Here is a 21,574-nt window from a genome sequence, read left to right as displayed (position 1 = left end):
AGTGGACACCTTTGTCCCAATCAATATACCAGTTGTGTGTGGGTTGATGGATTGCCAAAGCCAAAAAAGAAGAAGAAGATGAAGAAAATGAAAGAGTAAAATAAATAAATAAATAAAGCAGAAAGTGGGAGGTTTATGTCCCCTGCCAATCCCCAGTTATGCATAAAAATGCCTCTGAAATGAAATCTTTATCAAAAGAGCCACAAGGTTCTCCTTACAAGGTGTTTTCAAATAAGCAGGCGTTATTATCATACCTCCATTGGGAAATATGCATTTACAGCTCGGAGAGTGAGAGGCAATAGGGTAACTGTTAACAATGTTTTCCCTAGTTATGGTGCATAATTGCATGCTTCTATTATTGCACCTTTCTATTGCTGCTAATACAGAGAAAGCCCATTAGGCAGTGTGCTAATGTGAACAGTAGCCTGCAGTGCAGTGGGTGCACTGTTTAAAAAGAGATGCTTGAGGACCACTGTAATGAGCACCAGGCCCTGGAAAGAAGGCACTAACACCAAAAGCGGGCATGTGTAAGTTTCCTGAAAAATGCACTGAGATTCAATTTTTGCTTGTTAGGCTGTAAATACATGTGGCAATGTAGCTGCTGCTGCTGCTGCTGCTGCCTCTCGTGAAATTGTCCCATTATGTCCTCAAGTAATCATATATTAATATTGAGTGGAATATGCATTTTCGAATAAATCCTACATTATGTTAAATATGTTTTAAAGTGACAATAATATGTAAATAGATTTAGATTTAGAGCGGAAGTGCCCTCAATAGTGATCACGGCATAGTTCAACATTTGGAATTCAGATGGTTTAATCGCTGTCACTGCTGATCCCCTGCATCTCATCTCGTAGTGCTGCAGCTGTGGCTGTAACAGCCTACTGTGGATTACTCTTCGGCATGCGCTGATAATGACCACTGACTTTGGCTGGGCCGTGAACGCGCGCTCCGCGAGCCACGGTCATTTCTCTATACCGTGTGTGTGAATGGTCGCTCCCTGGGTGCCGCTGCGCGCAGCCTTTACCGATCGGCCGTGGTTCAGTGTTCAGAGCATGCCCGCTCGCCCCGCCGTTTCTCCGGTCCGAAGAGAAGCAACGGAAGACGTGCCGTTTGCGCACAGCCGTGTTCATCCGGTTTTGGTCCATTTTGGGGGTTTGTTTTTTTCTTTTCTTTTTCTCTTTTCTTTTCTTTTTTTTTTTTTTTTTTTTTTTTTTTTTTTTGCCAGTCAGCACTGTTTGCCTATAACGACCACCAGCGCAGAACGGACGGTTCCGTTTGATTCCACGATTTTGGTGAGATGCTGAACTGGAGGCTCCTTGCCTGCCCTCTCTATCAGCTCACCCCCTCGTGCTGTCATCTCACTTCGCGTTCAATAACGGCTTGACAGGATAGTCAGGGAAAAAACAAACAAACAAAAAAAACACAAGAAAAAAGAGCGAGAGAGAAGCATGCAATAAACAAGTGTCAAGTAGCTTCGGGCTGGTTCGGTTGGAGGGAAGGAAAAGTTCAAGTTGAAGAAGGAGGATTATGCAGTGAGTGCCGCACGTAACTATAAACAGGTACGTGATATTTTGCAATGTATTCCTGTGGAAACGATGCTGCTGATTAACCCGCCAGCTTCTGTGACCGAGCAGCACATGTGTGTGTGTGACATGCACAGTCATATCTTGTGGCAAGTAGGAAGGGGAGGAGGGCAGCGCAGAGCGATGACATTGAGGTGCCTTTTATCCGAATATCATTCTGTAGTCCTCATGCGAGCCCTTGGCGCTTGGCTGACATTGGTGATCGGGGTCATCTCCCCGCGTCTGCAGTGTAGTTCACGTGCCATGCGTAGAGACGTCCAAAAAAAAATAGTCCCGTCAATAATGACCTTATTAATTGCGGTGGACTTTTTTGTGGCGTGAGAGGTTTCCACATGGCGATTCTGCGCTGCATATTTTTTTTTAAGAAATGTAGTAACCCTAAAAGAGTCAGAGTGGACTGTGAGACCCTGTCGTGACTCGTGATGAAGAGCTCCTGTCCCTGTCCGACGCGTTTATGGCCGCCGCAGCGCAGCATCCTCATTTCAGCGCTCCCCGTAACGTGCATGAGAAAGTAACCTAAGTGAGTACCCTTCGAAAAGAAACCAAAATCACGCTTTCAGTTCATAATAACAAACATGGAGCTGCTGGAGGGCTTTAATTGGCTGCTTGACTTGTCATTACCTCTTGCCTCCCTCCTCGGGACGGCAGCAGCGATGCATTCCTGTCTCTTCTTTCTTGTGCACTGCACTTTATTCAGCTTTTTTCATTCATATTTCTTCTGCTTGCGTGGTATTATATCAGAGGTCATGGCAGTGGAAGTGTGAGCTTTCTTCTTCTGCTGCTGTTTTTGGTGATGCGCTCATGCACAGGATAGCTGCCCCCCCCCTTCAAGCTGCAGCAGAACATAACAGTGTAGAACACACAGGAATGAATATTGATTGAGCATGAGTGAGACTTTTAGTTAAGGATTTCAGGCACAAAGTTTAAGGATGAATAAGGAAAACTTTTAAAGTCAGTTGTGTATCAAGCAGGGTGGCGAGGGATATGAGGCCCACACACCAGCTGTATATCCCAGAGCCTGGCAGTCATCAGCACCTTATGACATGGAACACACACGCAGACACACACACACACACACATGCCACGAAGATCTTGGTGATGAGACGCACTGTTGAGATTCACACTTCAATCTAACTGGTACAGTTTCTCTCTGCGGCCCTGCTATCTCCTCCTCCACCTTTTTAGCTCTCTTCAAGCCCGCCTGCGTCTGTGTGATTTCTGACGCTCTTTGATCTCTCTCCCGCTTTCCATTCCTCCATCTTGAGCTTTTGACAGGGGCGTAGAAATCAAAAAGGAAGCAAAGCCCTCAGATTTGCGTGGGATCACTTCTGACACACTTTTAAGCGCATGCATATGGAAACAAGTGCATATGTTGCTCTCTCTCACCATTTGTCTGGTTCACTTGCAAGGACGAGTGCACAGGCTCAGCTGTTTGCCACAGTGTTTGACCTGCCAGGTGTAATCACGGCCAGTTTGTCGTGTTTGTGTGTGCATATAGTGAGACTCGGTCTTAAGTGCTAATAGGCGCTCACGCCGGAGAGCAGCAGGCTGTGTCAACCGCAATCTCCAGACTAGCCTTCACGGTGTCCTATTTGGCATGATGACACACACACATGCACAAATGGGCCTGAGATGCATAGAGTTGACTTAAGGGTCTGAGCACTACAGGTTCCCTGAGTCCATGTCCTTGTCGTCCCTTCACAACTAATCATCAAGATTAAGTCAGTGCTGTTACCATGCAGATATTCTGCAGGTTGACTTCTACATAAATATGGCTTCTTTTTTTTTTTTGTTAAATCACACATAGATGTTGTTGGGGACGATCTTTCTGTTAATCTCTCTTCCTTTTCCCAGTGCTCTATATGGGTTATATATTTATACATACATTTGACTGAAACACCTGTGAGTCCTGGAAAGAGGAGCATCAATCTTCATTAGCCTGCAATGAGGCTGGCCTTGTTGAATAAATGACTAGCATAGAGAAAGTGTGTGTGTGTGTGTCTATTTGTGTACGTGTGTGTTTGGCTGTGTGCACGCGTGCACTCGTCTGCGAATCTGTTGAGTCCTGTGGCCCACTCCGACCTGGCTAACAGATGACTGCAAGTGATTTCCAGGGTTCAGCAGATTAGGGGATTAAAAGACTGAAGGCTTCACACAATAACCCTAATGCATGTGCACGTCAGCAGGCACACGCATTTTGGGGGCTGCGGGGCTGTTCGGAGGTCAGCGATATCCAGTCTGACCCCTGTGCTGTGTGTTATCCCACACTGTGCGGGACTGTCCACAGTCACAGATGGAAAGCGGCATAAGAAAATCTCAAGGGTTCGATTTCACTTTACAGGTGTGAACCCGTAGAGGTACTGAAAGCCCGGTTGATACATTTTGTCCTCCCCAACCAATTCAGAGCCTACTTAGTGTTGGAAAATGAACCAGCATAGTAGCTGAATAGTTGTGACTAGTCCAGTGCAATTTTGTTGCCGATTTAGAGCCAAAAATCCCTTTTAAACACAAACCAGTTACCATTGTTTCCATTGTTTTAATTCCCATCAACTAGAACTACATTGCACCATGTTAATTGATGTCACAGGAAAAAAGCTGCTTATACGTCTCTCAGGTATAATTACCTGAGAGCAGTAAAGTGCCTCTTATTTGAAGGCTTTCACATGATTTCATGTGTTGACTGGCTTGGTTTTGGAAACAGCCATTTGCTGCTTGGTGTTAACATTTTTTTCCCTTTACCTGGCCATTTCGACAGGGTGTGAACTGCTAAGCACTGTTGTTTCTGACAGCGCAACCATAGCAACATCAGCAAGTTTTTAAATAACTTAAATCCACAGGGTTCAATTTGGGATTCCAAGTTTAGATCTTAATTTATTTTTAAGATGCTGGGAAGAATGAATTGAGCAATCACACCCAGATAATCTACACACAGTTGCATCTTGAAGCATCCACTTCTTTTGCTGTTGTAACAATCAGGTCGTATAAGGGTCGGAACAATTTATGATGTTAAAATATATATATAAATAGCAATTATTGCTGCTCTACAGTACATTAGACTATAGCACTTTATAATTTGGGAAAGAACAAGATAAGTAGTAACAGAGGACAAATAGCCTCTTGTCACTGCTGATTAACTAAGAACACTGACCTTTAGAGAGAGTAGAGGCAGGTGAAAAGGATGTTCCTTCTGTCAGAATATGCAGAGAGGGTGATTATGTTTACACTGTTGCTGTAATTGTCAGGACGTGCTAGTAAATAGAAAATACTAAGCTTGGTGGCACAGCTCTATTAGAGGCAGGTCCGTCCGGCCTACTACCCTCCCAGTTATTTAGCAAGCTCAGGGCTTTTTTTGCTTTTTTTTTTTAGAGCCAAATATACAATCATCTCAGTGTCATAAATCCACATCCAGATAGAGAAACTGCTGCGGAAATGGGTTCATTCCTATGATAGTGCCCTGTTTGGCCTCCTACACAGTAGAGTTTGGGCAGCATGACATACAACCGTGTCTGAAAGGCTTTTATAAGGACAGACCGACTCAGTTAACCAGTTATGCTTCCTTACTATCCCCCCTTCCTTTTCCCTGCCTCGTCTGGCGAGGCTTCACTTTGATCCATTCATGCTCCATTGTCCTCTTTGTGTTATATTTCAACATTTCAACTTTCAACATTAATTGTCCTCCTCTCGAGAGCTTGCCAAGGCATAGGTAGGAATAGCATGCTGTGGGTTTTTGAGAGGCTAAAATTACAAAGGCTTGCTGATGAAGGAGAAAATTATATTAATTGCAGTAATTGATTAATTGGTGGGTAGATGAGTAAGAAACCACAGAGTGTGAAAAAAAAAATAGTAGATGACATATCCAGTGGCTTGCTGCTGAGATATTTTAAGGCTGAAGTTCATAAAAGCAAAGCTAAAATAATAATAAATAATAATAATAATAATAATAATAATAATGATAATTATTATTATTATTATTATTAACTTCCTGATGTGATTACAAGACTGAATTCAATTACGTTTGGTACCAGTTTACGTATGACGAATCTGCCAGTGCAGTTAAATTTTTCATGTTGAAGCACTTTTTACAAGAGCACCTCAATTAACAGTCCTCCTTAATGTCTGTGCTTCTAGTAGTCCCATCAAATTGAACCAAAACACTGACTCAACATATCATCTTAGCATCTCTCTAAAAGGCCATGACGCACATGGCTGTTGCTCCCTATTATCGAGCATTTTTCAGTGGAAAAAGAGAGATCACATTAGCAGAGAGCCTTGGATAGCTCTTTATCCTAACAAGGATTCTTAAAATAGCCGCGAAAAACATATAATAGAAGAAGATGACGCAGTAGCCAATACTTAAACCCCAATGTAACATGAATAAAATTTTAAAATGCATAATAGTCTGAGATTTGTGTTGTGTTGCTCTTCTGTGATTTTTCCTAAACGTACACGAAATTTGAAAACCATAAACTCATCATTCATCTGTGATTTGGACACTCCTTGGAATCCTTTGCGGCCTGTTTTTATTTGACGGGTTTTGTGTGTGTGTGTTGGTCAGACTATACTGCTAAGCATTACATGATGAGAGTGTATGCGTGTGTGTTTGCATGTGTGTGGTGTGTGACACCCAGCATTAGCTGTGCTTTGGAGAAAGTGACGCTCGTAGAGAGCAGCCTTCATCTTGGATTACCATGCTCATGGATCCTGTGGGTTTTTGTGTTGGAAGTGATGGCAGAGTGGGATGATATTTACTACATCTGTCTGACAGCTGACCGACTGGTTTTAACTCATCCCTCTCATGGACTCATGGCGCTTTGCGATGAGCTTCCTCCCTGCATTGAAGTGCAGCCAAGCACATGCGCCTGCTTGCATGTGGACAACGGCTGGTACCGAGCCTTTCATCATAACAAGGCTGTGTAAGACCATCAGTTTCAGCGGATGATGTGGGTGAAATTTGGAACACACAGAAACAAAGGCCGCTGACCAGTGAGTGATGTGTTCACTCATTTAGGTGCTCAGTGTTCATGTTGATGTTTCAGCGAAGGCGAGCACTGTCAGTCATCTGTCAGTGAAAATGACACCTACAGCACCGTGTATGAAACGGGCTGAAGGCTGATCTTTTTGCAAAGAAGTCACGGTACAGCTGAACATGCACCTTATCGGAAACAAATGAAACAGAATTTCTTGGCTAACTTTCGCAGCGGAAACTTAATTAAACTCACCAAAAAATAACATCCTTCATCTGTTGGTCTTTGTTTAACAGGTCAGAGTTTTCTTTCTCAGTGTAGGCAGTCTTTTTTTAACAAGTTACAATCATTCTTTTCTTCTGTTCCCGAGGAGTGGAGTTAATAGTCGGAAAGTCCTTATCTGCCTTTAAGAAGACCGGTTGAGTCATCCTCAAATATACTGCCTTTATTACTTAGACTTACAGAGTCATTAAGGCCTGACCCCGTTGCTCCTTAGATCAGGAAGTGTATTAACAGCATTCATTGATGATACTTAAGGATCTTTTGTAAGAGTGAACTTTCTTAAAGCCCTCTGACCCAGGAACTATTGAATATTGTGGGGATTAGACAGGTATCCGCTTTAACCTTGAGTGGTCGAACATGTAGAGACTGAGGACAACTCCAAGAAGAAAATCAGGATAAAGGCAGTAAAGGGTAAGGTGCTCGGACACCATGTGCCATTAGAACAGCTTCAGTATGCTTTGGGATTGATCCTCCAAGTCTCTGGAATTCTACTGGAGGGATGGGAAATTATCCTGCCAAAAAATATTCCCTTATTTTGTGTGTTAATTCCACTGGTGGAGATTATCATTTAATGTGTCAGTCCAAAACAGTTCCACAAGTGTTTAAGTTGACTGAGATATAAAGACTTACTCACCAACTCACCCTGGCACCTGAGCATGGGATCATTGTCATCCTGAATAAGATCATTTCCATCAGCATTCCCATACTCCATGATAGGATAAAAGTGGTCAATCAGAAGAACTTTGTATTGGTTTGCAGTGACCATTTCCTGTCAGGGCACAAGTGGAATGAGTGAATAACCTCACTATAGGAATCAAGCATTCAGGTTTTATCTTTAACATGTCATCTATGTTATCTAATAACTGCATGGTAGCACTTATATAGCTAGGCAACACACATGCACACAGTTTCAGACCAGTCAGTTGACAGTAATCCCTTCCCTTAATATGTGGGATCATTCAATTCCATGCCTTTCCCGGCCAGTGAAATAACTACAAACTCTCTGTGGCAGCCAATGGAATCTGTATATTTAGTATACCATCTATCCATGTTCTCTCTGCCTCTCTCTGTCTCTCTTTCTAAGCAGACATGTCTAGTTACAGTCTAAAATGGCCTTGTGAAGGAGGATGGGAGTTAAGATGGCATCCCCAGAGACTTTTCAGAGAAGTAATTTAATAAACTGTTATATTTTCCCACTCCACAAGGGAAAGGGGATAGACTCAGAAAAGTAATGAAACTCAGCTGTTGAATTTTTAATATTAAAGAATCAATTTCCTATTGCTGAACACAACTAAGTAAAAGGTCCTTTCTTCCACATGCATTGCAACTCGCACAGAATAGCATTGACTTATGGCTGGCCTCCTGTTCTTACTGTGGGAAGATGTGAAGGTTTGATGAGAACATTTGTTTAGCAGCATCTTCTACCTCCCGTCCACCCTTGAATGTTTAAGCACCAGCTGGAAGCACACATTATCCTCACCTAAGTCCCTACTCCAAAAAACAGAAAAAATGGAGTAGCTATCGCAAGCATAAAAGCCCTTTTAAAAATGTTAAAAGCACCAAAAGCATTTTCTGAATTAAGCTGCAATCCATCTGAAGGTCAAGATTTCACAGTGTGTAGGTACATTTGCAGAATTATGAAGTCATAGATGCTTTACACTGCTTTCATGCAGTGCTGTAAAAAAAAAAAAAAAAAGAAGTCATCTGGATACAATTACTGGAAAGCATTTCTTCAGATGTCTTGGCTGTCTTAACAAATAACCAGTCAGCCATGCAGTCTGAGATTCCTTAAAAAAGGGTCTTCCAGGAAAACTTTTCACTTATGCATAGGCCAAAGCAGGGTATGCTGACAATATATGTGTCTGTGAAGGTTCTCAGTCATCCAGGTCATCGTAGTCAAAGGAGTTTGCAAAGAAAAGCATCTGGACTTCTTTAAGTTGCTTGAAGACGTTTGAAGAGAATGGCAACCTCAACATTGAAGTTTACCGGAAGCCCACACACACGGACCAGTACCTCCTCTTTGACTCCCATCACCCTCTGGAACACAAACTTGGAGTAATTAGGACCCTACACCACCGGGCAGAACATGTTCCCTCTAAGCCTGAAGGGAAAAAGAAGGAACACACACATGTAAAGGAAGCACTGAAAACATGCGGTTATCCTAACTGGGCGTTCATAAAGTCAGCAAAGAGGCACGGAAAAGAAGATCAGACACCAGCGAGGGAGGATAAGAAAGACAGACGCAACAACGTTGTCATCCCCTATGTAGCCGGTGTATCAGAGAAACTCAGGAGAGTTTTCTCCAAGCACGACATCCCAGTGTACTTCAGACCCAACAACACACTCAGACAGAAACTGGTTCACCCGAAAGACAAAACTCCAAAACACAGACTGAACAACGTGGTGTATGCGGTACAGTGCAGCGAGGAATGCCCGGACCTCTACATTGGAGAGACCAAACAGCCACTTCACAAGCGTATGGCACAACATAGAAGAGCCACCTCCACAGGACAAGACTCAGCAGTCCATCTGCATCTTAAGGATAAAGGTCACTCTTTCGAGGATGCCAATGTTCACATATTGGACAGAGAGGACAGATGGTTTGAAAGAGGAGTGAAAGAAGCCATCTACGTCCACTGTGAGCGACCATCTTTGAACAGAGGCGGTGGTTTACGACACCAACTGTCTGCCATCTATAATCCAGTTTTGAGTTCCCTCCCCAGACGCCTTAATGCCCACTCACATCCTGGGCCATCTGACCTCAGGAATTCACATGACAAGGTGGGGCCAGGTTTCACAATGGGCTCACCAGAAACCCTGGCTGATTAGGTCCCACACCCGCTTTCACACCTTGGCGCATGTGATTAGAGGATCACCAGGGGGTCCTTTGTCCCTCCTTGGGGGGATTCTCCCACTGGGTTTAAATCTGGGACTCTCGGCCATTTGACCTTAGAACTGAAGAAGCTTCTCGGATGAGAGGTGAAACGTCTTCAAGCAACTTAAAGAAGTCCAGACGCTTTTCTTTGCAAACTCCTTTGACTGACAATATATGCAAAAATAATGCTTTCAAAGAAGTGGTCATTCAGACCTTGTGCTATATATATCTATATTTTTGGGATGCAGGATTAACAATAAACACACACACACACACACGTGTTACAGTTTCTGTGGTTTAGGAATTTGTGGAAGTATTTAAAGGCATTTATTAATGCTTCCCAGCACAGACTGTATATATTGCATGACTATACAGCTAAGTCAAACCCAAATTAGTCCGCAGTAGTGATGCTCTTGTGGTTACTGCAATGAGATGAGGCTGGCATCTTTAGCATTTTTGTTGGAGTTAGCTAAAGTGGTTCTGATTCTGTTTAAAATAAAGACTTTTAGAGCATCCATCTGCTTCTGCGTGTCTCCAGCAGAGGCAGCTGAAGGCCAGAATTTTCCTTTTTGTTTTTTTCTTTTTTTTTTGCTAGTTTCTTTTCCCATTTGTAGCTCGCATTGTCTTCTTTTTAGCTCTCTCTTTTTTAAATGGTTCTGACCTTAACAGGTTTCTGTAACATCTGATTGATGCTGAATGCTGGTATTTGATAATTAGCACAGTTTCCTACCTTTCACGCTTCTGTCAAAGCATTCGGCTGTTTGTTTACTGCAGATATGCAATGACACTCCTTTTACCCTGACTCCACTGCTACGTGTGGCAGCAAGAGAGGGAGACAGAGAGAGAGAGAGAGAGAGAGGTCAGGTGATGATATATGACCGCGATGCTGCATTCCAGCACAGGATGATTAATCTCTTCTGGGAACACTTCACGAATACAAGTTTAACCTAGCTCGGCCTTGCACACGCATGCACGCACACACGTGCTGGCGTGCGCACAGCACAACAAACACACACAGGTGTAAACACGCGCACACTCTGCATGCTTAACAAGCTGGACATAAACGCTGGGCCAGAGTGCATGTAGTTGTGTTTGTATGCAATTCATGTGCAAGTACCCTACCTTCCCCTTCCCCGACCCTCTCCACCTAGCATCCAGACAGATGCATTCACACAAAATCACACTCCCAAATACACCCATATCCTCTTTTTTTTTGTCTCTGGCTGCCTTGTTCGTTCTGTCTTTTCCCCCCCTATTCTCACTGGCCTCAGTGGTGCAATGTCTCACATTCACTCCTCTCCTCTTTTGCCTTGTCCATTCATCACAAACAGTCACAGATGCTCACAGTCACACAGGGAGAAAGAGAGTCAGAAAAGGGAGGGAGAGAAAGAGTGCGAGCTGCTCTGTATAAGGCCATTTGGCTCCACTACCAGTGAGCATAAGGCTATAGGATTAGTGCTGCTAGGTGCTAACAGCTTCAATGTCTTAATAAGCACAGAGAAAGGCAGGATCTGGCCCTCTTTGTGCGATACAGCTGTGTCTATGTACATAAGTGTGCATATTCAGGTGCTCTGCACAGGTACAAATACTTTTTGGCAGTCCTGGGCCAGCACATTGAGAGGATAAGTGTAAATACCACGGGCTGCATCCGAAGCTCCATTACTTGAGCGCACTTCAACAAATTGTTCCGCAGTTGTACTCATTGAAACACAGAGGGTGGTTGAACACATCTTTATTTTAATGAAGTCATTTATTGTAATGGAGAGCATTTACAGACAACTGTAGCTTAGATTCCTATGCTTTTGTCATTTCTGCTTCTCTGCCTCTTTACATAGTAACAAAGACACAGAGCTGGCTATGTCTCTGTATCACTGACAGAGTATAGATGTGAATGCAGTCCATCTTCTTTCCTGGGACTGGATGGGAGGGTGGGCATTGGTGGCGGTGGGAATATGAGTTTTGTGGAAACACACTGTCATGTAATCATGTAATTAAATGTTTCTAGCAAGGCAGGAAGACTTGAACAAATTCAGGATGAAATGAGCATCTAACACCAAAGCTTTTGACCATTAGCTTTGTAAATTTTGGTTAGCTTTTTATCCAAGACTACACTGATGGGGCAGACAGGGACCGGAATCTGCCCATTTTTAGCGTTATCATCCCTTACCAGTGAGCAGCCAACCATAATGTTCGATTATGAGTGGATCTATTTCATGCATGTGCAAGCAAATAATCACAGCCTCACCCTAACGTGTCATTAGCATAAGCCCACTAGAGTAAACTATGAAAACGTTTATAGCAAAAAACTAGTCAGACACTTAAATCAAAAGAAGACAAAGTGGCTAAAGCTAAAAGCCATCTGGAAAGGATCAAAGCAGTTACGAGGGAAATTACGGAGATGAATGAAAAAGAGAAAACGGTCAATGTCCTGTTATCTGGGGAATTTACATATATATACATACTGATGAAAATGATGTAAGTCCCTGACATTTGTTTTGTTACATAAGTCTATTTCTCCTACTTTTGTTAAGGTGGTAAGGTAAAATAGATCAAGGTCGGTGTACAGCAGCTCATTTTCAGTTCAGTTTCAGTTAAAGCCTTTATTTGAAGTTGTTTAAGTGAGAGAAGATTGTGGAACAGGCTGCAGTTTGGGGAAAATTGTAAAGAAAGTTTTCCAATTAGAAAAAGCTGATATATGTTTGCGTGTGCTGTCAGGTACAGTTTTTAAAAGAAAATCGGAATCAGGAGAATTTTTTCTCTCTTAGTGTCGGAATGTACTCGATGTCTACCTACATACATGTACCTTATGTATAGCGAGTCTCGAGTTATAAGCTATTGTTGTTGCACTATAATCAGTAAAAATGTTCTATATTTTTATCATTAATCTTAGTCTTATCCACCATGGTGAGACTCGTGGTTAGCGGTGGTGAGAAGCACGCTTTTTAGTAAAGCTTCTTGCTTTGTTAAAATACAAACCATGAAGCCATTATTAGTATAGATGTTTACAGAGCTATTAAACCAACTTTCATTATTTAAATTAAGAAGTCAGTAAAGACTAATTGGTTCAATCTGAACTGCATTCTGTCCTCTTGGTGTCGACTTTAACCTCCTAAGACCCGAACTCTTCCACGGCATGCATTTTTGTCTTTGATATTTGGGCATATTGGGGCCCAATGAATGTAAAAACAAAGAATTACCAGATTTTTTTTTTTTACCTTATTTTTGTTTTTAAGAAAAATAAGAGCCACATATGAGGATATTTGTTTAAAATTTTGATAGAACAGTAGCAGTATAATGTCCTCATAGCAAAATTGAGTATTTTGGTCTAAATAACCCAAAATGTGATGTCCACATATGTGGACGCCAGGTCCTAGGAGGTTAAGGAGTTTGGAGTCAGTTGCATAGCTCAAGAACTTGAAGATTGGAAGTATTTAACTTGCAACCTGAGTTTAAATGAGGTTATTACTTTTTTTATTACTCCCAGCTATAATTAAAACTGATGTGCCACCGAAAATGCAACAGCAGCCCTGTTTGCATCACATCGAATGGATCCTGTATGCATGCAAAGGCAATTTGGAGTGCTGGATTAATGCAAGTTGGCAAAAGAGAAGCATACGTATCTAACGTGAACATATACTCGCACACGATTGTGTGTTTTCTCTCTTTGGGTGTTAATCCTTTATATAGCACCAGCTCAATTCATAACATAAGCAGTGTCCATTATCAAATGCAAAGATTTGGGAGAGCAAAATAGTACTGCATGAAGGGGATGAAAGAGAGTAATGTAATCCTTTGTGAAAGTGCCATCATATCACCCAGCCCCACTCAATCGCCTCACCAGCAACAGAATAGATGAATGTCCTGGATGATTCTAATCTCATAACCCGCATACACACATTATACACACGCGCACTCACACACAGATGACTTGTCTACACCATATTCATATTTGATGTTATTACTATTCACTCATGTGAATAGTAATAACACGAATGGATGTAATGATGTTATTGGACTTGAAAATGCCCTCTGAGACTTTTGTGTGTGTGTGAATGTGTCTTCTAAAAATGTGAGCTTGGCGTGTTCGACTTTGCCAGTTATATTTGCAACTCCTGCACAGAACATTCGCACTTAAGGTTAATGCCTCGGCTTTTTATTATTACCACATGTTGTCGCGTCTCAAGAGTTCTTTTGTTTCTATAAGTGTCAAGCCCTGATGGAGCTCGCGGTGCGGTGTGACACTGTGCATAATAAGGGCACTTCACGTTCACCGTGTTTGTGCGGTTGTATCTAGGCAGAGCGGTCTAATCTTTAAGTCCACTTCTCTGTTTTCTTTACCCTGCTGTCGCTCAACATTGATTTAAGAATATAGCCCTATTTGCACGGAACGCCACGTAATAACTGTTGAGCCTCTTGAAAGACAGCAAAATGTTCCTTATCGCATGCTGCACTGCGTGTTATCCATCTCATCATCCCGATGTCGCTCTTCTGATGGATTTGAACCTGCTTTCTGTTACTTGGTCTGCATACCGTGTGAAGACATGAGCCTCTTGATAATTTCCAGCAGAGCCTCTTTAACTCTGGTGTAGGAAACAGACAGAAGAAAGAGGTGGAGGACAGCAAAAAAACTTTGAAAAACAAAAAATAGAGACACCAAAATCACCAAAATGTACAGGACTAACAATATTACTGGACCTTTGTGTTTGGTGAAATGTGGTAGGTCATTTGTGATGGAATATTTTACTTATCAGCTACAAAAATCACACATGAGCACAAAAAGCCTAAACAAACCTGACATTTTTTAACAAATAATAAAGGTTCCTGAGTCGTACTTATCCTGTGCAAATATGGCATATGTGAACAGCTGCCAAGAGTGGTTTGGGAAAGACTGCTCACAGGAGGAGGATTTGATTCATAATGTAAGGTTTTCTGGATGTTTCAAGTTTTTAATTGTTTGTTTTGAGTGAACTTTGAATGTTGTCAGTGATGATAAAATTCTAGTACTGCCTGGAAACAACCAGACGATAGGAAATAATATGTATTCCCCAACTGGTTGACAGTTGGTTGCAGGAGGTTGCTTGTTGGAACTAGTTTGCTTTAGTGATAGAGAATAAAAAAGTCAAATTTACTTTGCCACGGTCATCCATAGTTTGTATGGAAGGCACAGACTTGTCTCATTCACCTTACCAACTACTCACTGGGAGGTATTCAAACTGTGAGGACTGCGATGCAAACTGGAAACAGAGACCATTAAAAATAAAAGTTTGCACCTTTTTAAATGTCTTGATATCAGTCTTTACTTTGAAGGCTAACATTCTCCAGTTGGGGATCTCCGTGCAAACTATGGGCGACTGTAGCAATCTGCTAGCAACGAGGCAATTACAAGGAGGTTTTTTTGTCAGCTGATCTCTAAACTATCCAATTGATGTGTGATTTATAGTTACACAAACCATCTGCTGAACTCTAAAGGTTGTGAGGCCAATGAAACGGTGTTATTTGTAAAAATCAGCTTAAATGGTCAGAAACTGACCAATTGTGACACAGGATCCAAAAAAGCCAGCCAAAGAACAAGAAAATGCCTGTGGTGATAACGCTGTGTGGATTGTGATCAATTGATGGTTTCCCGTAAACTTGGTGAAGTTTTTATCAAAAGTTTAGTCATTTACAAACACACTACAGGTGAGTATTTATCTACTTGCATCATGACTAAACCACAATAATTCAAAGAATGGACACAATTGAACATATTAAAGTAAAAGACTGAAAATAAACCAAACTAATATGGATATCATAGATGCATAAAATAGATATATACTCAACTGATTGTTATTAGATTGAAAGTAATTTATGTTAGAGCTAAACTGGGCTCCTAATAAACAATTATTCTTCCTGCTGCAACCTGCAACATAGGCGTTAATAGCTTTATTAAAACTATCCTTGTGCAATATATTAAATACATTAAAGTCATATAGTATTTTTTTCTTTCTTTTTGTACTAACCCTTCACACAAAAAGCAGAAAACATCTGAAAGAAGAAATTTTCAGTGATATAAAAGTAAAAGGAAGGGTAACATAGCATTAACATACATAACATACTGTCTAGTAAAATGACTTTAGCTCTAACTGAGTCGTATCCACGAAGTTTGGTGGCAGCAGAGCTCGGGTCTGTGATTAGACTCTAAATTAGAAATTTGCCTCGAACTGAATCACCTCAAATATCATCTGATATAAGGTCAGCATAAGATATGTGAGAAGGCTCAAGTTCAATTTAGAGGGGTGTGTGTGCTTTGCTTTTAACTGCTCAGACTATATCTTAGAGCAAACACTTGCATCCTGTGCTATTTTCATGGATTTAGTTTCGTGGATTTTCATGGATTTAGTCGGGGAAGGCGCACTGACATAATCACTTAAACTGCCTTCATGTTTATTATGTCTGCCAGTATAATATTTTCCTCAACATGGATTTTATAACCCCAGAAAGGAGCTAAACCCAAAGAGAGTTTGAAGCAGAATGTGAATACTCATTAAATAACAGGTGCAAGAGCATGAATGTATTATGTGTTTTCATGGACAAGATCACAGTCCATCAAAAACCTCAAGGACGTTTTGAATTCTCTCTTTTTTCCTACCTGAAGCCAGCAATTTTATTTTATTTTATTTTTTTGTCTGCTCCCTTATGTTCCTTTTACATTTGTGTAAAAGGATAAAAACAAACTGTGTGCCAGGATTTGCACTCGTGTAAGAGTTTAACAATATTAGGGTCGCAGCTACTGTCAATTAAATGATGGCAACAATTGTTGCCACCAGCCCCTCTCACGTCTTGATACCTTGATCGCTTCTGACAGAATGTTTTATTTCCTGCCAACCGCAAATCTGTGGCTGATGTTTGGAAGGCGAAGCTTGGAAATACAATAAAGTCGTATATCTGTACGTTTCCATTCTTATGAACCACATTACATTTGTCTCCTGAGGTTTTATTATTAAATCTGCCTCAGTACTGCCACTGTATAACCAGATGCTTTTATATTTCTGGCACAAAATAATGCCTTCCATTCATTTGAGTCATGTTTACTTGGGAAAAGGAATAAAAATGGAGTAAAGAATGCATACGTTTTATATACCACCAGCAGGCTTTGTGTGGATGCTCAGCTGAGTAGCTTATCACCTTTGTTGCCTTGCATCTTCTCTTTGAAAATTCCTTCTCTAATAAAAAAAAAAAAAACATGTACTATAAAATATGAATACTAAACAATAACCGTAAAAAAAGAAGAAAGAATCAGCGGAAAAATAATTTGACTGCATTCAGACATGTTTTTGTTCCACAGCAAGGATTACGACAGAGCTTTTAAACTGTTAGATTCCTGCTGCTTTTTAATATCTTGTGTGATCTATTTGTGTCCTAAGCTGCTAATAGCTAGAAGGAATCAGGGGAACACAGCAGGGGTGGCGCTCAGATAATGGATTGGTTATTTTATGTTTCTCCCCCAAAAAAGAGATTTTGTGAATTTGTCTCCCCCCCTCTTCCCTTCCTTTATTTATCACTTGTCTCAGTTTTGTTTTACTACAAAAAAAAAAACAACAACATTTTCTTCTGCGTTGGAGTGCTATAAAAATTCTGCATCACAGTTGTTTAGAGGAGTGCTGGAGTTGGCACTACTTAGCTCGAGCAAAGACACAGCGTAATGTTTTTTGGTAAATCAGTGTAGGATGGAATTTCAGGACCCTGCACTTACCCTCGGCAAGAGGATATCACTCTGGGTGAGCTGAACTAGAGGAACACTGGCCCAGTGGGCGAGAGCGATTTTCGAGAGCGCTGAAACTCTATTCTCCATTTCACAGTCACAGCACTGGCATAGCTGTGATAACAATGTGCCCTAAACCTGACTTATGTTCTTATTTATTCTGTGTGCCCCTCAATTCCCTGACGATTATTCAGGGGGGGGAAAAAAAAGTAATTGCCGGCATTGTACGTGCGCTCCAACTTGTCGGCGGTGCAGCAAGGCAGAGCTGCAGCCAGTGTGCTTAATCACACAATTTAGAAACACGTGAGAGAGAATTAGTTTCAAAACCTGCTCCTGACGACTTCAAAGTTTTAAGGATGGCCAGCGTGCTAATTCTCCATTAATTAGTGATAGAGAATAAAAAAGTCAAAACAAGTTAATGGATGTTTTTTTTGGAGTGGGAATCGGGTGGGAGGGTGTAAACTGCGCCTCTTCACGCAGTTCCACATGACTAGAGAAGACAGAAGTAACTGGCAGAGGACTGGTTTATGAATTTGCGAGACACTTGATCATCTATAGGGACCAAAGAATTCTCTGAAGTAAACACTAAAAGCTGTAATGTTGGGCGATGTTGCATAAATGTTTCAGAAACGCCGCGCTTGTCATGGGCTAGCCCAAACCTCGGTGGACCAATTTAGACAGCCTTATAATGGCATCTCTAATGCTCCAGTCTACATGAAAATAAACAAGTCTGTAAAAAAGAATATTACATTTACCGTATTATTGTTTATTCCCAAAGAAACAAATTGATCTTTTTATGACATTGAATCTATAAAGCTGGGCGTTTGCTATTTTACAGCAGTTACCAAAGACAAACTACTGAGCTGGGCTTTATCACTTGCAGTGTGGATAGAATTTTTAAAGCCACCCGATTTGTTACACCTGCTGTGAATGGGAGGGTTGTGTGCAGGTAGAGTCTGTGTTGCCATGCGTTTGAGTGTTTTTCTATGTGGGGGACTGTGTGTGTGTTGCCTTTCAGTCGTGAAGCATGGCTGATTCCCTGATCCAGCAGGTTAAGGAGGGCTTTGGCTCTGTGCTGCTGACCCATCTGGACTGTTTGCCGGGTTTCAGCCTCATCCCCGGACTACAGGCGGAGTGCTCATCTCTGCTGCCTTTACTCAAATCAGACCTCCAGCATTATAGCTGTGGCAAAGTTTTGTCGGTTATCGACCTAAAATACGTCCAAATATTTTTATATGAATCACAATATGCGACATGTGCATAATCCCACGGCAGATGCAGCTCTTGACTCAGACATAGCGGCACACACACACACGTCGAGACGTAAACAATACAGATGGATAACTCAAATTATTTTTCCATATTTTTTCTGTTTTGTGATAATGCTGATCCTTCTCAATCTGTCATTGGTGACTTTACCCCCTGTCCAAATACCGTATCTCCGCTGCTTTCCTGCCCGTCTTATCCTGGAGCTCAAGCTTGATGTGACCCCCGTACACACGCTACGAGAGCCAAAGAGGATCAGTGCTCGGATCCACTCAGATTACGACCTTCTTTGTTATTCTCTCTCTCTCTCTCTTTCTGGCCCTCCCTCCTTTTCTCTTGTCCACCTAGCCGCAAATGGCAACTCCATCCAGAAGTTACATTTGGACAAGGACAAATAGTACAGGAGGTACACACACACACACACGCACACAGAGGCAGACACCGCTGCAGGGCTGGGTAATGTTTGAGGGCCAGAATAATGTCAGCTGACCAAGGCCTTGGTGGCTCCCAGTCATCCATGGCTGCCAACTTCAGTAACATCAGCTCCACTACTCAGTAATAGGACAAAGGCGGCCCTATTTTTTCTGAAGCTTTTAATAGGGCAGCTCTGTGTGTGTGTGTGTGTGTGTGTGTGTGTGTGTGTGTGTGTGTGTGTGTGTGTGTGTGTGTGTGTGTGTGTGTGTGTGTGTGTGTGTGTGTGTGTGTGCGTGTGTGTGTGTGTGTCTGAATCAAAGACTGACAGAAAGAGAAGAGGAGGAGCAAAGCGAGCATCAGTGGGACTTTGTGTCTTTTTTTGTGACTTGAAGGGAAACACTAGCAGGTATCTTTGCAGCAGAAGATGACAGAAACACGGTGGTGGGTGACATAGCATCAACTTTTACCACAATGAACTGGAACGATCTGGAGTGGCGGAAAATGTCCTGCCTGTAAAAGTAAAAATCTACTGGAGCTCAAAAATTATTACGTGACTTATTTCTAAGTGATCCTTTTTCTCCATGCTGCGCCACTACAGCCGATCTCTGGGTTCACCCATCCTGCTCAATCCCACTTTAACCCATGGTGGATATCAATAAAAAATAATAAACGGCTAGTGCCTGGAGGCTATAGACCAGCTGTGTGTGGCATAACTCACCAAGAGTCTCTGCCCATAATGTCATAAGTTGAGTTGGATTTCGGGTACTGCAGTTGCCATGTGTTGCCAAGGAAGAAGATGTTGTGTAAGGTGATAAGAGTATGTCTAATTCTCCTGTGCCAACTCTGAGGCATTTCTCTTCTATTAGGAGTAACTAGAGTTTTATGAGTGAAATACTAATACTGTGCAATAGTCTTACAATCTTATCAAAAAAATTAGGAACTGAAAAATGAGCAAAGAATTATGTTCCCTTATGTTGACAGGAAACTATCGTGGCTTGTTCTTTGCCATTACCAAGCAGCTAAATTTGTGGCGAGACCAAGTTGGGTGGAGGGTGAAGCACTTAGGATTCGTATGATTTGTTGCAGGATCGTTTCTCTTAAAGCCTTGCTGCAGTTACTGGGAATGGGGCTTAACCCTGTGGTATCTATTTTGGGGGGTCTAATTTTTCCTAAAAGACTATGATTAGTTAGAAACAGCTTTATTTCTGTGTAAGAACTGACTAATGTTCAAGTTAATCAACCAATGGCTAACGATCAAGCGATGAAACACAGGCTATGATGACGGTATGTCAGTGTCCTCAAGTATATTCATTCAGGGTGGCTCTATAGCTCACCTGGTGAAGCTGGTGGCCTGTATACTGCAAGCTAGAGTCCTTGCTGCAAGGGTCTGTGTTTGAGTCTACCCCAGACAATATCATGTAGGTCATTCCCTCTTACTGTCGCCTTACTTTCCTGTATACTCTCCACTCTCCTGTTGAATAAAGGTTAAATGGAGAGAAAAAACTTGCCGTGATCTTTAACTTCTGGCTTATTACTTCTGTTTATCACTCTTTGCAGTGTGCTTTTTTAGGCATCTCAGACTGAATGCTGCACATATTTTACCTTTTTCTAACCTCTAGGTATTCTCACTATCAGTGTAAAAAAATCCAATCCATTATATATTCACACTTATCTTCACTGACCAACAATACATTTCAATTTGTGTAGAAATAGTCGTGGTATGTACTGGAATCTGACATTCAGGTTGTACTGTTGCTCAGGAGATGTGGCATTGAAAAAAAAAAAAGCTGTGATAGACACATGTACTGATACACACATAAAAAAAGAAAAAAATCACGCTGTGTTCACTTGGCCATTGTTACTTAACTCCCAGTCATCCTCCCACACAGCAGGGCAGCCAGCCTCTTGACACCATTCCATTTAGCCCACACTCCTGCCGGAGGATTCAGCTAATAACTCACATAGCCCGAATACAGCCATAGCACGAAACAATTACTTTTAAGAAGAAACAGAGGAGTCAGGGGAAATGAGAGAATGCGTAACCTTGAGAGAGGATAACGTTGTATAACATCAACCAAAACCCCCGTGCTCAGTGATGTGGCAGAAATAAAAAAGAAAAAGAAAAAAATCATCAGAGTTTGTTAATGAATCTCTCAACTGAACTGAAGTTGCATTACAGCACACACTCATCATTATTCAAGGCCTTTCTCGTACTCTCTCCGCAGGCTGGGAAAAAAAATACAGGCAAGGAAAAGAAAAGAGAAAAAAATAAACACTCCCAATGTGTCAAAAATCGAATGTCTCTCCCAGTAGAGAATAAATTACCTGAAGCGACTAGGAGTATGTCAGAAACCCGCAGCTGGTCTATATTTTCCCATCAAACACATAATTTGCTTGTAATAGTTATAAAACAAAAACAAGTCGGTGGCTATTGATTGCATGTTAA

At 41.7% G+C, this 21,574-nt stretch overlaps 1 protein-coding gene across 1 annotated transcript in view; it reads left to right on the top strand.

Annotated features, from left to right (window-relative positions):
* The first annotated feature begins 392 nt into the window (after positions 1–392).
* LOC120443649 (teneurin-2) overlaps positions 393–21,574 on the top strand; it is an 83,211-nt gene continuing 62,029 nt past the window's right edge. Inside the window, exon 1 of the mRNA XM_039622791.1 lies at positions 393–1,562. The gene's annotated coding sequence lies outside the window, so the exon portion shown is untranslated. The remainder of the gene's footprint in view (positions 1,563–21,574) is intronic.

Source organism: Oreochromis aureus, linkage group 2, assembly GCF_013358895.1.
Source record: "Oreochromis aureus strain Israel breed Guangdong linkage group 2, ZZ_aureus, whole genome shotgun sequence".
Classification (NCBI taxonomy): Eukaryota; Metazoa; Chordata; class Actinopteri; order Cichliformes; family Cichlidae; genus Oreochromis; species Oreochromis aureus.
This window is presented reverse-complemented; position numbering and strand designations above follow the sequence as displayed.